This window comes from Lithobates pipiens, unplaced genomic scaffold (genome assembly GCF_037356315.1).
Source record: "Lithobates pipiens isolate NorthernLeopardFrog02 unplaced genomic scaffold, aLitPip1_a1.2 Scaffold_1, whole genome shotgun sequence".
Classification (NCBI taxonomy): Eukaryota; Metazoa; Chordata; class Amphibia; order Anura; family Ranidae; genus Lithobates; species Lithobates pipiens.
In genome coordinates, this window is record NW_027507685.1 from 128,897,171 (window position 1) to 128,913,699 (window position 16,529).

General features: G+C 42.8%; 1 long non-coding RNA gene across 1 annotated transcript in view; it reads right to left on the reverse strand.

The window, feature by feature from the left end:
- Positions 1 to 5,456: 5,456 nt before the first annotated feature.
- The window catches only part of LOC143974892 (uncharacterized), a 95,491-nt gene continuing 84,418 nt past the window's right edge, over positions 5,457 to 16,529 (reverse strand). The window contains exon 4 of the long non-coding RNA XR_013272295.1: positions 5,457 to 6,818. This is a non-coding gene — a long non-coding RNA (uncharacterized LOC143974892). The remainder of the gene's footprint in view (positions 6,819 to 16,529) is intronic.

Here is a 16,529-nt window from a genome sequence, read left to right on the forward strand (position 1 = left end):
TAATGCGACTCTCAGGCTTAATCGTCCCCGGTTTCTCCGCTAATTCCACTAATTCCAAGCGGGGGCGTATGGTCAGGCCCGTGACTGCCTTACAAACAGACGTGGGCCCTTGAACTGGGCTGCTTTTAATTTAAATCAACTCGTGCAGGGGCAACAGAGAAACGAGCAAAAAAAAAAGAAGTGCCCCACCAATCAAGAGTGTATCAGAGATCAATACTGAACTTTTCATGGCGTAATTAACATGTAAAAGTTACTATATGTCAACAGCTATCATCAGAGTCCTGGGCGGTACTTTTCCGGGCATAAAGAAGCAAATGAATCTTAATATGTACATTTAAAATGCAGCTATTGAGAGAATAAGTTCCATTTAAGTTTGACAGCTTGCTCCTTAGATGCACCAACTCAGTACTTTAACTAAGAGATGTGTAACAGTCCAGGAGAAAAAACATAACAGTTTGGATGGGTCTGACCTGTTAGTAGTCTTCTGCATACATAGGCTCTTCAGCCCACAGGGACTGCACTCACTCCGCAGCGTCTAGTAGATGAGTAGAGGAGTAGAGGAGTATGGGGGGGGGTAGATCCGAGGGTTCCGCTCGCTCCAGCGAGGCACTCCGAAGCATCTACCGGTGTCCCTCCGGACCGCGCTGGGAATGCTCTCTGAACCGGACAAGCGGGCGTTCGAGAGCGGGTGCTGGTGCCGGCGCGGGTGTCATTTAGGAGCGCCGCGCTTTCTCCCTGCGCTTAGCTCCGGATGGTACGGCGAATCCTCCTCCATCCCGTCACGTGGAAGCCGCCGCAGGGCCCCTCCCCTCTCACGTACGCCGCATGACGTCAGACCTGTGGTCTTTTTTCTTTTATAGCACAAAAAACAAAAAAACAGCGGTGATAAAATACCACCAAAAGAAAGCTCTATTTGTGTGAAAAAAAGGACAAAAATGTCATATAGGTGTTGCATGACTGAGTAATTGTCATTCAAAATGTGAGAGCACCGAAAGCTGAAAATTGGTTTGGTTATTAAGGGGTTTTAAGTGTCCAGGGGTCAAGTGGTTAAAGAAGTCACATGCAAGTTGTACTGAAGTCGCACTGGGGTCCGGCTTCAAAGTCGCAACTTTGAAGCCATGGCAGTGTGAATCTGGGCTTAATGGGGGAATTAAAGATAGTTTCTCATATAGTATGTTACCCATATGTAGATTTAACAATTTAGCTCAGTGATATATCCCAGGTGACACAATTGCTATCCAGATATGTTTTTGGGAGCGATGTCAGTAAGTACATTGTGTTCTCTTAGAGCAGGGATTCTCAACCAGGTTTCCATGGTTTCCGTGGAACCCTAGGGTTCCTCCTGAAGTTGTTAGGGGTTCCTTGAGCTGTGGCTGATTGACCTCCTATCTAAGGCCGCGTACACACGCGGGGACTGTTCGGCCAACTTTGTCCGCTGAACAGTGTTTCGGCGGACAGTCCGCCCGTGTGTGGGCGTTCAGCGGACAGTTTCAGCGAACAGTCCGCTGAACAAGGTTTTTCGGAATTTCCGAAAAACTGTCCGCTGAAACCTTGTTTCAGCGAACAGTTCCCTCGTGTGTAGGCTTGTTCGACAAACTAAGTTCCGCGCATGCTCAGAAAGGATTTACACGCCGAAAGTTATAATGCAGTGTATAGGACGTCGTATTTTTCGTCCCATCGTACGCGCCGTTCACGTCATCGCGCACGGTTTCAGCAAACTGTTCGTACGTCGTGTGTGGCCATGTCCGTCCATGCTAATTTTGAGCGGACTGTTTGCCGAAACTGTTTGACGGACAAAGTTGGCCGAACAGTCCCCGCGTGTGTACGCGGCCTTACTGTGCCTCTATGGTTACAGGTCCAGCGCCACATGGCAGAACCAGTGGTGTTCCAGATAGCAAGCAATTGTGCTGCAAGTCTGAAAACTACTTGCTAAGCTATTACTAGACTTGTCAGGCTTCACAAATCTGCATTGAATGACTCCAGATCTACTTTCTTTGCAAACATGCTGCAAGTTCTGGTTCAGTTATGTTATGTAATAGTTACTGAGGTCACATGGGTCACTGTGGCTGAATGTTCATGCTGTAGACTTGCAGAGCTCTTGCTATAGACTCACCACTGCAACTTTGCTCTTCGCTAGAGACTAGCTACGCACATTTACTACAAATTGGAAAAGTGTCAACTAGAATTTGTGCTTCAAGTGCTCTGCAAGTGTGCAACTTGCCAGTGAAATGTGCAGCAAGTTAACAGACTTACAATTCAACACTGCCACTGACATCTAGTTCAATCAATAGAAGGTAAAAAAAAAATGTAAAATTGTAACAATTTAGCTCAAGTGGTGTATGTGAATTGAAGAACCACATATCATTCCAGGCCACATTTTCATGGGCATGGCAGCCCACTTTTATTTAACGGAAGTAAAAAGTTCAAATCAAACAGAAATTTCCCTTGCAGGGGGTTCCACCATTATTGTATTATGGTTATTCAGCCTCCTGGCTTACCTACTGATGACACAGCTGCTTCAGGCCTCACGCCTAGGCCATAGGTCTGTTCCTCAGACCTGTATGCTTGGGTCAAGCTCTCCTAGCTTACCCAGGGTTCAAAATGCCATCTGCAGTCTCTCTAAAGAACATGAGTGTCTTCCCAACACTTACACACAGACTCATGTCTGTAGGGCAGAGTCCTCCTAACTCCTCGGTGAGACTTCCTGTCTCCTTGGGTGGAGCTGTCTCCAAGTGGGAGCCCTGAGCTCTATCCCTGGGATGTTTATGAACCCAGCCCACAGGTGTGCAATCAGCATGCCTCCGTTTGCAAGAACCAGGGTGAAAGTGCTAATTCACACCGGGAAATTGGGTCACCTCTCCACAATATATATCTATATATATATATATATATATATATATATATATATATATATATATATATATACATATATATATATATATATATATATATATATATATATATATATATCACATATATATATATATACATATATATATATACATATATACATATATATATATATACATATATACATATATATATATATATATATATATATATATATATATATATATATATATATATATATACAGTATATATATAGTTGATCCAGAGGAAGACAAAAAAAAAAAACAATAAAGCATTATCTAATTAATTTGCTCCGGGAGGGGAAACAAACTCTTCCTGATCCCCCAAGAGGCTATCGGATATTCCCTGGACCAACTTTACCTATAAATATTAGTATCTAGCTATATTATGTGTAGCTAAGAAAGAATCCAGGTCTTTCTTAGAACAATCTACTGAGCTGGCCAGAACCACCTCTGTGAAGAAGCCTCTCTGTATTTGGAGATGAAATCTCTTTTCCTCCAGACATAAAGAGTGCCCTCCTGTCCTCTGTGATGACCTTAAAGTGAATAACTCAACACCAAGTTCACTATATGGACCACTTATGTACTGTATTGTACATGATGATCATATCCCCCCGTCAATCTCTTATTTTCAAGAGAGAGTAAATTCAGTCAGGGCCAGTGCTTGGCTATGTTGCACCCTAGGCAAGACCAGCCACTTGTACCCCCCCCCCCCAAATAAAACTTCTGTATCTCTAAAATATAATTTCTATGCCTCTATACCAGTGGTCTAACCTGGGGGTTGGGACCTCATCGAGGGTCGAATGATGATTTACCAGGGGTCACCGAATCCTGGGCTGTTCCTGAAGCCTGCACTGCTCTCCCAGCCTTTTCGCAGCTGCCCAGCAGGGCTGTCCCTGGAGCCCGCGGCTGCCCTCTTAGCCTCTTCGCAGTCGCCCATTCAGTTTACAGCATGGCTGGGCAGCAGAGACTATAGTTAAGCTGACTGGTGAGGAATATGAAGTGGGAGGGGCTGAAGGAGACCCCATCCCCTGCTTTTGGCAAAGGTAGCACTGCTGCAAGACACCACAAAGTCGGAGACACAGTAAGTAACACTACCTGTGATTATAGTTGCCATTAAAAGTCCCCTCTACAGTTCTCAGATCAGCAGATGACCTAAGTTGGTTGATCAGAACTCCGCTCAGCACTGCCACTCATCCCACCCCCCACCAAGGAGCAAGAGAACAAATAATACAGAGTACATGGAAGGGAGAGGAAAAGAAAGGGAGGAACAAAGAAAAAGGGAGAAAAAGAATAAGAGAAAGAACAAGAAAGACGGCTAGAGAGGGATGGGGAAAAAAATAAGAAATTAGGATAGTGAGAGATAAAAGGGAAAGAAAGGAGAACAAAGAGAAAGAGTGGTACATCCTAAAATGTACCATAAGGGGTTTTAACACTGTACGAGTGAAAGGGACTCAGGAACCGCTAAATGTCCGTGGGTTAGGGGCGCAAATTACTTTTCTTGCCTTGGGTGCTGACAACCCACGCTACGAAAATAAATGTTATGGCTAGGCAACTTGGGAAATGTTATCAAGGGGTCACTAGAAAGGTTGAGAATCACTGATCTATACAGTATAGAAAGTGAGCAAAATAGTCTAGCACCGGCCATGTCAATGCCCCCTGTGATGTTTGTTGTCTCCCCCATTGAACTGCCATACACAGCGAGCATAGTTGCCAACATTTAAATTTTTGTTTAGAGGGCTGGGTGACAGCAGTGGACTAGGTGAAAGCAGAGCAGAGGACTGGGTGACATCAGGGGACTGGGTGAAAGCAGAGGGCTGGGTGACAGCAGGGGACTACCTGAAAGCAGAGCAGAGGGCTGGGTGACATCAGGGAACTGGGTGAAAGCAGAGGGCTGGGTGACAGCAGGAGACTAGGCGAAAGCAGAGCAGAGGGCTGGGTACATCAGGGAACTGGGTGAAAGCAGAGGGCTGGGTGACAGCAGGGGACTAGGTGAAAGCAGAGCAGAGGGCTGGGTGACATCAGGGGGCTGGGTGACAGCAGGGGACTGGGCATCAGCAGGGGACTGGGTGATAGGAAGGCAGAGGACTGTGAGAAATTGGGTTGAAAACTGCCCTGCCCAATTTCTTACAGTCAGGACAGTGCTACAGGAAAAAACAGATGCCATCTTGAGCTTTGTCAACTAACAGCACTGTGCAATCACGCCCCTGCACGATCCCCGGCAGCAGATATTTCCTCTCCATCCCAGGTACACACTTCAGCAGACCCGCCACACAGGAATGGCGGCACCAAAGGTTACATCCAGCAGGGATGAGAAGATGACAGGCCATTGCTGCGCCCTAGGCAGCTGTCTAGTCCGCCTAGTGGTAGCGCCGGCCTTGAATTCAGTTCAGCTAATCGTTCCTCATTGTGTGCAGACCCAGGAACTCAGCACCAAGTTGTCACCATGGGATTTCTTGAGAGTATCCTGGGACTGGAAATACCAACCCTGCCACCCCATACCAAGATTGGTATGAACAATCTCCAAACCAGTCTAAATAAATAGAAAAAAAACAGTACAATTGCCTTTCATACAAATATCACGTTTATTAACAAAATTAAACATTATTAGGAACCCAACAATTATATTAAAATATAACTGTGGGCTCAGCCCTATGGCTCAAGCCCAAACACTAATCATATAAATTAAGAAGAAAATATTTAGCCATGTCACCTACATTTCTAGAGACAAAACAAGTAAAGTGTCGTCTTTACTACCAGATTCTGCAGTCCAGCATTAACCGCGTCCTGACCGCCTCATGCAGATATACTGCGGCAGATGGGCACATACAGGCAGATGGGCACATACTGAGGTGGCTTGCGGGTGCATGCCCGCTGGGAGCTCCGTGAGCGGGATCGTGGGTCCTGTGGACTTGATGTCTGTGGAGATATCTCTCACGGGGACAAAGAACAGGGAGATGCTAATGTAAACAAGCATCTCCCTGTTCTGTCTAGTGACACTGACACTGATCAGCTCTCCCTGTAATCAGGAGCGGTGATCAGTGTCATGTCACACACAGCCCCTCCCCCCCACAGTTAGAATCACTCCTTAGGACGCACTTAACCCCTACATTGCCACCTAGTGGTTAACCCCTTCACTGCCAGTGACATTTTACAGTAATCAATGCAATTTTTTAGCATTGATCGCTGTATTAATGGCAATGGTCCCAAAAATGTGTCAAAATTGTCCGATGTGTCTGCCATAATGTCGCAGTCACGATAAAAATTGCTGATTGCTGCCATTACTAGTAACAAAATTATTACTAAAAATGCCATAAAATTATCCCCTATTTTTTAGAGGCTATAACTTTTGCGAAAACCAATCAACAAACGTTTATTGAGATTTTTTTTACCCAAAATATGTAGAAGAATACGTATCGGCCTAAACTGAGGAAAAACAATTTTTTTATATATATATTTTAGGGATATTTATTATAGCAAAAAGTAAAAAAAAAAGTTTTTTTTTTTTTTTTCAAAATTGTTGCTATTTTTTTGTTTATAGTGCAAAAAATAAAAACCAGAGGTAATCAAATACCACCAAAATAAAGCACTATTTGTGGGAAAAAAAAGGACGTCAATTTTGTTTTGGAGCCACGTAGCACGGCCGCGCAATTGTAAGTTAAAGCGACGCAGCGCCAAATCACAAAAAGTGCTCTGGTCTTTTGCCAGCAAAATGGTCCGGGGCTTAAGTGGCTAAGTAAGTCCAGGTAGTCAGGGACAAGGGGTGGGCACAGCAAATCAAGGTGACAGAGAATGGATACAGGGTGGTAAACCCATTCTAAGGCATATCCTAACAGTAGGGGAGGTGGTGCAGTTCCGCATCCTTGCCCTTGTGGCTAGATGAACCAGTATTCAGCATTCTTCTTTCTGCCTGGTGACTACCCTTCAACAAACCCAGCCATAGCATCTCTAAAAGAAAGAAAAAGAAAAGCAGTAGCCAAAGTGCCAGCAAGATATCATTATTTACCTTAAATTAGGAGATAGATAGATAGATAGATAGATAGATAGATAGATAGATAGATAGATAGATAGATAGATAGATAGATAGATAGATAGATAGATAGATAGATAGATAGATAGTTTACATACCCTGGCAGAATTTATGATTTCTTGGCCATTTTTCAGAGAATATGAATAACACAAAAACATTTCTTTCACTCATGGTTAGAGTTTGGCTGAAGCCATTTATTATCAATCAACTGTGTTTACTCTTTTTAAATCATAATGGCGACAGAAACTACCCAAATTACCCTGATCAAAAGTTTACATACCCCAGTTCTTAATACCGTGTATTGCCCCCTTTAACATCAATGAAAGCTTGAAGTCTTTTGTGGTATTTGTGGATGAGGCTCTTTATCTTCTCAGATGGTAAAGCTGCCCATTCCTCTTGCCAAAAAGCCTCCAGTTCCTTTAAATTCTTGGGCTGTCTTGCATGAACTGCACATTTGAGATCTCCCCAGAGTGGCTCAATGATATTGAGGTCTGGAGACTGAGATGGCCCTCTGGAACCTTCACTTTATTCTGCTGTAGCCAATGACAGGTTGACTTGGCCTTGTGTTTTGGATCATTGTCATGTTGGCATGTCCAAGTACGTCCCGTGCACAGCTTCCTGGCTGATGAATGGAAATGTTCCTCAGTATTTTTTGATAACATACTGCATTCATCTTACTATCAATTTTGACCAAATGTCCTGTGCCTTTGTAGCTCACACATCCCCAAAACATCAGTGATCCACCTCCGTGTTTCACACTAGGAATGGTGTACCTTTCATCATAGGCCTTGTTGATTCCCCTCCAAATGAAGTGTTTATGGTTGTGGCCAAAAAGCTCAAATTTGGTCTCATCACTCCAAATGACTTTGTGCCAGAAGGTTTGAGGTTTGTCTCTTTGCTGTTTGGCGTATTGTAAGTGGAATACTTTGTGACATTTGTGTAGTAATGGCTTCCTTCTGGCGACTCAACCATGCAGCCCATCTTGCTTCAAGTGCATCCTTATTGTGCATTTTGAAACAGCCACACCACATGTTTTCAGAGAGTCCTGTATTTCACCTGAAGTTATTTGTAGGTTTTTCTTTGCATCCCCAACAATTTTCCTGGCAGTTGTGGCTGAAATTTTAGTTGGTCTATCTGACCGTGGTTTGGTTTCAACAGAACCCCTCATTTTCCACTTCTTGATCAGTGTTTGAACACTGCTGATTGGCATTCTCAATTCCTTTGATATCTTTTTATATCCCTTTCCTGTTTTACACAGTACAACTACCTTTTCCCGCAAATCCTTTGACAATTCTTTTGCTTTCCCCATGACTCAGAATCCAGAAACCTTAGTGCAGCACTGGATGAAAGATGCAAGGGTCTGTCAGGAGTCCAGAAACTCATTGACCTTTTATACACACACACCAATTACAAGCAAACAGATCACAGGTGAGGATGTTTACCTTTAATAGCCATTCAAACCCCTTTGTGTCAACTTGTGTGCATATTATAAGGCCAAAATCACCAGGGTATGTAAAGAGTAAATACAGTTGATTAATATTAAATGGCTTCAGCCAAACACTAACCATGAGTAAAAGAAATGTTTTTGTGTTATTATTTAAAAAAATCCAATATTAAATAAAAAAAGAAATAGAAATACAGATAATTTAACAATCAAACCTCTTTTGGACAGTAAGATACTGTTTTCGGGTACCCCGGACTTTTATATTAGTGTACGGTACATATGATGGTACCTAAAAATGACTTGGCCTGCTCACATCATGTTTTTACTGTAAACTGCATCCCATGAAAATTCTGAAAGTTCTGGTTCAATTTTGTACCATTTCTTTTGAAGGACACCCAACAAATCTGATGGATGTACAGTACATTGCAGCTGATGCACTAGCATGCCCTGTCAATAAATGGTGCATGCACTATTTTTTGACAGCACACTGCACAACACTGTGTTTCCGCATGTTCCACTGCACTGCAACACATGTCTGATGGAAGGTGTGCCATTCGTTCTAAACGTGCGGTTATCCATAAACATGGGGTGAGTGGTGTCAAAGTCTGTCAGCCTGGAGTAGTAACCAAAGATGGAGAAGGGTCAGGAAAGGGACTCATAACACATGGAGTGCCACTACAGAAGCACCGCAAGGTGATGAAAAGACACCATGGGAGTCTGAACTTAAGTGCAGAGGTTGTCAGAAGGCACAAACTGTTGTTGTGACCCCATCTCCTCCATCAAGGCACTAAAAAAACAGAATGTGACATATGTCACGTACCAGCCAACGTCTTGTGAGAGGAGACCTCAGACCCCAGCAGCTGCCCCGCCATTCCTCCAGACTCAATAACAGTCAACATGAGGCCTACTGCAGCTTTCTAGGTTTAGAATGTAGTTGTTGTTTTCTCTTTCACAGGAATTTCCACGTGCCTGGTGGAATGTTATAAAAGCATACGTAAGAGCGCCTTCAGAGCGAGGAAACATTTGTACCTCTGGGGGCATAGTTATAAATCTGAGAATATGATGTTCACCTCACCAACCATTCTGGCAGTATCAAACACTGTCATTTAAAACACCTGCACTGAATGCTTGGTGACAGTCACATTTACTACTTTTTAATATTCCCCTGGTGTCATGCAGAATTACTTGGAACTGTCTAAGGGCTCTTTCATACTTGCTGTGCCCCCTGAAGAGCGATCTGCAGTCAGATTGCATTTCAGGGGACATTTGACTGCCTGATTTAACCCTATAATGATGCAGCACTGCACCATATTTGCATGCATTGCATGCGGTTGTGACACAGCCCCATTAAACGTAAATGTAAATGTCTTCTCACAACAATAAAGCATGACAGGTCCTCTTTATGGAGAGATCTGGGGTCAATAAGACCCCACATCTCTTCTCTACAATGGACAGCATCAGATCAAAAAAATACACTGATCTGATGCTTTAAAATTGGCATTGTTTACATCGTTGGTGAACCGGAAGTGACGTCCTAGGCCAAGGATGGCGCACCTTGGCACCCCAGATGTTTTGGAACTACATTTCCCATGATGCTCATCTACACTGCAGAGTGCAGCATGGAGAATGTAGTTCCAAAACATCTGGGGTGCCAATGTTCGCCATCACTGTCCTAGAGATGAGTGGAGGCCATCTTTCCTCTGCTTATCTCTATGGCCAGCCACTGCAACTGATGGATCGGGCTTTCCAATCTGCCAGGTAAGGTAGGTGAAAACCACTGGAAGGAGGGGGGCAACCACTCCCGCTTCATCTTAAAGTTATCCTGCGGCTAATCAGCTGCTCCGATCATTTTTATCTAAAAGAAAATTGTAATACCGGGGTTATGGTTTCTAGCCATAACCCCGGTATTAAACGGTAAATTGATGTCATATTTTCCCAGTTAGGAGGTTGGCAAGTGGATAAGTGAGTTTGACAGGTGTTACTGCTTGTTAAAATCTGCACCCCCAATTAAAAATGCTTCAAAGGCGAAGAAAGGCATTACGACTGCAGCATCTATACAGCCCCACCCGGCTGTATTCAGACAGTTCTGGTAGATGGCTCAGGGGTAAAACTGCAGCTCAGCTGCCCATTTTTACCTCTCTCCCAGCTGCCTATCTGAAAGAGCACTGATCAGCTGACTCCAATAGAATGTGCTTTCATCAGCTTTGGGGAAGAGATGCCATTTCTATCATGTTTTTATTTCCATCTGTGACCCTATTGGGGAGTTTTTCCCTGTTCTTGTAACACCCGTAAAATAGTTGGAGTTGCAGTTGTCAGCAAGACAAGAAAGCACAGAAAACAACAACATCAGATACAATATTTACCCCTTTCTAAATCTGACAAAGATTTGTTTTTTTTTGTGTAGCAGGAAGTGATGGGAAATCTCTCCACTGTTGACACAAAGAGCAATAAAAACCTGCCGGATGCTATTACATTTGCTCGATCTTTCTCATTATCCAATATATTAATCACATGACCTCCAGAAGATTTACCCCCCTTCATGACTAGGCCATTTTTTGACTTCCGGTACTGCATTATTTTAACTGACAATTGTGCAGTCATGCAACACTGTACCCAAATAAAATTTCTGTCCTTTTTTCCCCACAAATAGAGCTTTATTTTGGTGATATTTGATCCCCTCTGTGTCTTTTTTTTGTGCTATAAACAAAATAAGACCGACAATTTTGAAAAACATAAATATATTTTTTTTTACATTCTGCCATAAAACATATCCAATAAAAAAAATAAAAAAATTTTAGGCCAATATGTATTCTGCTACATATTTTTGGTAAAAAAAAAGAAAAACACTTATAGCATCTACAAACTATGGGAGATATATATATATATATATATATATATATATATATATATATATAATATATATATATATATATACATATACATTTCTTTTTCGTTAAATAGTAATGGTGGGGATCAGCGGCACTTCAACACTTCAATATCGTGGTGGACATTCTGACACTAACTGACACTTTTTGGGAACCTGTGACTCTAATACACTGATCAGTGCTAAAAATATCCATTGTCACTGTACTAATAACACTGGCTGGGAAGGGGTTAATATCAGGGGAGATCAAAGGATTAACTGTGTGCCTAGCAGGTGTTTTTCTATACTGTGTGAGGTGCTTTTACCAGGGAAGTGATGGATTTTATTCCCTACTTTGCAGAAACACAAATTCCATCCATTCCCTTTGGTCAGAATGACGATCTGCCCTTTTACATAGGCAGATCACAGTTCTGGCTCTCTGCCTAACGATCATTGGTTGCCGGATTGGCTTCCACTGTGTGTAAACACAACAAAAGCAAACCGCCAGCAGCCGCATGCGCCCCCTACCCAAAAGTGTCGGATCGCGTATATATGTGTGATCCTGCACACAGGTGCCGCCCTGTAGTAGTAAAACTGCTATAGGGTGGACCAGAAGTGTTTAAAAAAAAAAAAGAACACTCCAGCAGGAGCTAGACTCAAAGCTGAATTACAATAGGAGAAAATATTGTCTAAATACAAGTCGTGTGTATGGTTACTAGAGTCTTGGTGTGATTTGTGTATTTTATTCCAGATCCTTGCAGTAATGCAGCATGAAGCTTTACCTCTGTGCAGAATTACCGGTCACTGCTGCTCTCCCTTCTTGTGCAGGGTGACTGGTCCTGTCTCCGCCTACTCCTGTAGTTTTCTGCAGGCAGCCTGTAGTGGGTGGAGCCTGCTGGGTCCCTCCCACAGCACTGCACAGCCTATGTACGGCACAGTGATGATGTCACTGCTAATTTTACAAGATAATAACTGGGTTTGCAAACTGCAAATTTGGTGCAGACAAAATGGAATTATATCCTTTGTGGCCTTTGAGGGATATATTTCAGCTAAAGTTGTTGTGCCCGGAGTTCTGCTTTAAAGATGAAAGCTTTTCCATATTCTAACTTCATATTTTGCACTATGAACCCTATAACATGGCTTATGATAAAACATATGGAGCCGTTATAAAGGTCATTATACATCAGTTACCAGCACAGCTCTGTGTCTATATAAAACCTGACAATGGTGACCTGCACAGGATGTATGCCTTTGTAGTTCATTCAAAGAAGGCTTGGTGGTTTCTTGGGAATAATTAAAAAATGTTTAAAAGCGCTCATCTGTTCCTTGTGATTCTTCTATATGTGGGTAGAACAAAAAAATGTAAAAAAACAAAAAAAAACAAAAAAAAGGAAGCCTCTGAATAAAACATCTTGGCTATTTGAGCTATCTTCCCTGCTGCGACCAACTCCATCCAGCTGCGTTTCCTGGTAAAGCCTCTGAAGGATGGTAGAAGGAGGACAGGAAGCATTGCTAATGTTGCCCGATGCAGACAAGTTATGTGCACAGGCAAGAATGAGAGCTGTCAAGTTGATTTTTAAAAGTCACCTTTGCTAAAGGACTACTATACTAACTCTATTACACTGGAGACTGCATTGATTTCAATCAGTTAAAGCAGACTCCTAGACTTGTATTGTGACAGAGAGAGAAACAGTAAAGCACAACTATTATAACAATTATTTGTACAGGAGCCATGATTTTAATGATGCTTAAAGAGAAACAATAATGAAAAATTCCTTTAAATATACTGCGTGGGGGTCCCCTTAGTCTGTCTGTAAAGTGGCACATCTGTACCATGTATAGAACCTGCTGCAGCAAAACTGGCATACCCAAACAGTGAATAATTGGATTTCACAGGGGTTTAATTACTATGTCAACCTACCCCTAGCCTATAAAAAGCTGGTGTTAAAAAAAACTTAGACATTTTGAAAGATAAGAAAGGAATATCCTTATTTTACTAACTTTTCTCAGAATTCGCTAAATCTGTTAAAACCAATAATATGCTGAAATGGGAAAAGGATCTTAGCTATCTATTTTTTGGCAACAATGGAATAAGTCCATAATTCTGAGCACTAGGGCATCATCCTGCGTTGAACATTGGGATAATGCCCAAAAGATATTAACCACTTCCCGACCAGCGCATGACGATGTACGTCGACAGAATGGCACGGGCAGGCATATTGGCGTACAGGTACGTCCAATATTCAATGCCGCCCTGCCATCGGGAGCACGCCGCCGGCGGCGCGCTCCCGTGCTGGTCGGAACCCCCGTGAGTTCGGTCGCGGGACCCGCGGACTCGATCGCCGCGGGCATTCCCGCGATCGTCTCACGGAGCGGCCGAATGGAGGAAATGCTGTGTAAACAACATTTCTCCATTCTGCCTAGCAACTAGTGACGCTGATCTCTGCTCCATGTGATTGGAGCAGAGATCAGTGTTCACTAAATGAAAGCCCAACCCCCCCACAGTTAGTAACACACCCCTAGGAACACTTAACCCCTACACTGCCACCCACTGGTTAACCCTTTCACTGCCAGTGTCATTTACACAGGAATCACTGCATTTATATAGCAGTGATTACTGTATAAATGACAATGGTCCCAAAAATGTGTCAAAAATGTCCGATGGGTCCCCCACAATGTCGCAGTCACAATAAAAATTGCTGATCGCCGCCATTACTAGTAAAAAAAAAAAATAATAAAAAATTATTAATAAAAATGCTATAAAACTATCCCTATTTTGTAAACGCTATAACTTTTGCGCAAACCAATCAATAATCGCTTATTGCGATTTTTTTTTTACCAAAAATATGTAGAAGAATACGTATCGGCCTAAACTGAGGGGAAAAAAAAATTTTTTATATATTTTTGGGGGATATTTATTATAACAAAAAGTAAAAAATAATGCGTTTTTTTCAAAATTGTCGCTCTATTTTTGGTTATAGCGCAAAAAAAAAAAAAACGCAGGGGTGATCAAATACCACCAAAAGAAAGCTCTATTTGTGGGAAAAAAAGGACATCAATTTTGTTTGGGAGCCACGTCGCACGACCGCGCAATTGTCAGTTAAAGCGACGCAGTGCCGAATTGCAAAAAGGGGTCTGATCTTTGACCAGCAAATTGGTCCGGTCTGCAAGTGGTTAAACAGATGGTACCTTACACCTTATAAACTTTCCAAAATCTACCCATCACTCTCCCCAACTTGCTGGCAATGCAATGAACAAACTGGTTCCCTTTATCATAATTTATGGAATTGAAAAAATCTTGGTAGCTTTTGGAAATCAGTTTCGACATTCATTACCAACCTCACTGATAATTTACTTTCCATTACTTCCGCAATGGCCCTTTTAGGAATAAATCTGGATCTTTACTCTGTAAAGTATAGAACAGTAGTAGCAAATGTATTAATAGCAGCAAGGCTGACTATAACAAAAATGGAAATCCAATGAAGCACCAAATTTATCTGATTTTGTTATAAGGTTGAATACACAAGCTCAATATGAGTTAATGTTGGTGTATAAAAATGACAACATGGTCAAGTTTGAGAAATTATGGCAAATATGGACTAATCACCATAGAGCTTCTACCTCACTCAAAAACATGATCTGCAGTTCTTAAACCATGATCCATATCAGGCTACATGCCCTCAACACGGGGGGGGGGGGCTTGTTGGTGGGAGGGCTCTGCCCCCCCCACCCCAAAGCACCTTATCCCCATGTTGATGTGTACAAGGGGCTCTTCCTGACAACCCTAGGCTGTGGTTGTGGGGGTGCATCCTGGGTCGGTGATGTCACAAGGTGACGGTGCCACCAGGTGAGGTCACCAAGTGGCCCTGACCCTTACCTATTTAAGAACAAACAGCAGAGCTGGCATTCGGTGGTTACCCCATACTCATTCACATGGAGGGTCTGGAATCTGGGGGCCCTCTTGTTAAAGGGATCTTAAAGATTCCGATAAGCCCCCTGCCTGCAGATCTTCACAACCACCACCCAGGGTTGATGGGAAGAGGCCCTTGTCCCCATCGACATCAGGACAAGGTGCTTTGAGGTGAGGGAGGCAGAGCCCCTCCCGCCCCAAAGCATCCCCACCTCCTCCACTCACAGAACACATTGTATTCTGTGAAAATAATGCAGATCAAGCGACCCACTATTTTTTGTAAATTGTAAATTGGTACTTACTGTACACACTTCATTAGTTGCAATATTTCACACATACACAAGAATGCCATAATATACCATAAAAGTGCTTGCTGTAGACCAGGGGTCTTCAAATTGTGGACTGTGGGCAAAATATGGCTTACTGCAAGATTTTATCAGGCCCTCTGATGTATGGTGGGACTTTGATGGGGACTCATATGTAAGGGGCATGCTGATGTAACTTTGAAACAGAAACCTGCGTTACATCAGAGGGGGGCGGGGTCACCCATACGTCATTGGGGAAGCCCTGGCTTCCCTCACTAGCGTCAGAGGGGCGGGGTCAGGTGACAGGTGGCTCCGCCCTCCTAATATAAGAAACGTCAGGCGCTGGGATCCCCGCAGTGTCTCCTCAGTGGAGAGAGAAGATGGATGCATGGATGGACTGCGCTGGACTGAAAATCACCCGTCGCTGGATCAGATCAGCCATCGGTGGACCCCGGAGAGATGATCATCCGTCACTGGATAGGAAGAGTGGATTACCACCGCTGAAATCTTTTTTTTATTTTTTTTATTTTTAATAAAGGAATTTTTCAAAAGTGTGTTTGTGTTATTTAGGGGGAACCCCACGTAATTTTTTATTTTTTTATTTGATGCAGGGTTCCCCTTAATATCCATACCAGACCTGAAGGGCCTGGTAATTGAATTTAGGGGAACCCCACGCTTTTTTTTTATATTTTATCAATGAATGAATTGTTGGCTCCTGTAATACAGAGCACACTCATTGAGTGTTCTCTGTATTACGGGAGCCGACAATTCATTATAGCTGTGATAATGTAGTGATTTTAAAATACTTTTTTTCCTACAGAAATGACACTATGTGCAGGGACAGTTCTAAGCACAGGAAACATGCGCCCCTTCACAGGCATACTATAGACACCCCCCGGTACGAAATTTAAAGGAATATAACACTTTTATTGTTTCACTTTAATCATTATTAAAATCACTGCTCCTGAAAAAACGTCAGTTTTTAGAACTTTTTTTTGCATTGATTCATGTCCCCTGGGGCAGGATCCAGGTCCCCAAACACTTTTTAGGACAGTAACTTGCATATTAGCCTTTAAAATTAGCACTTTAGATTTCTCCCATAGACTT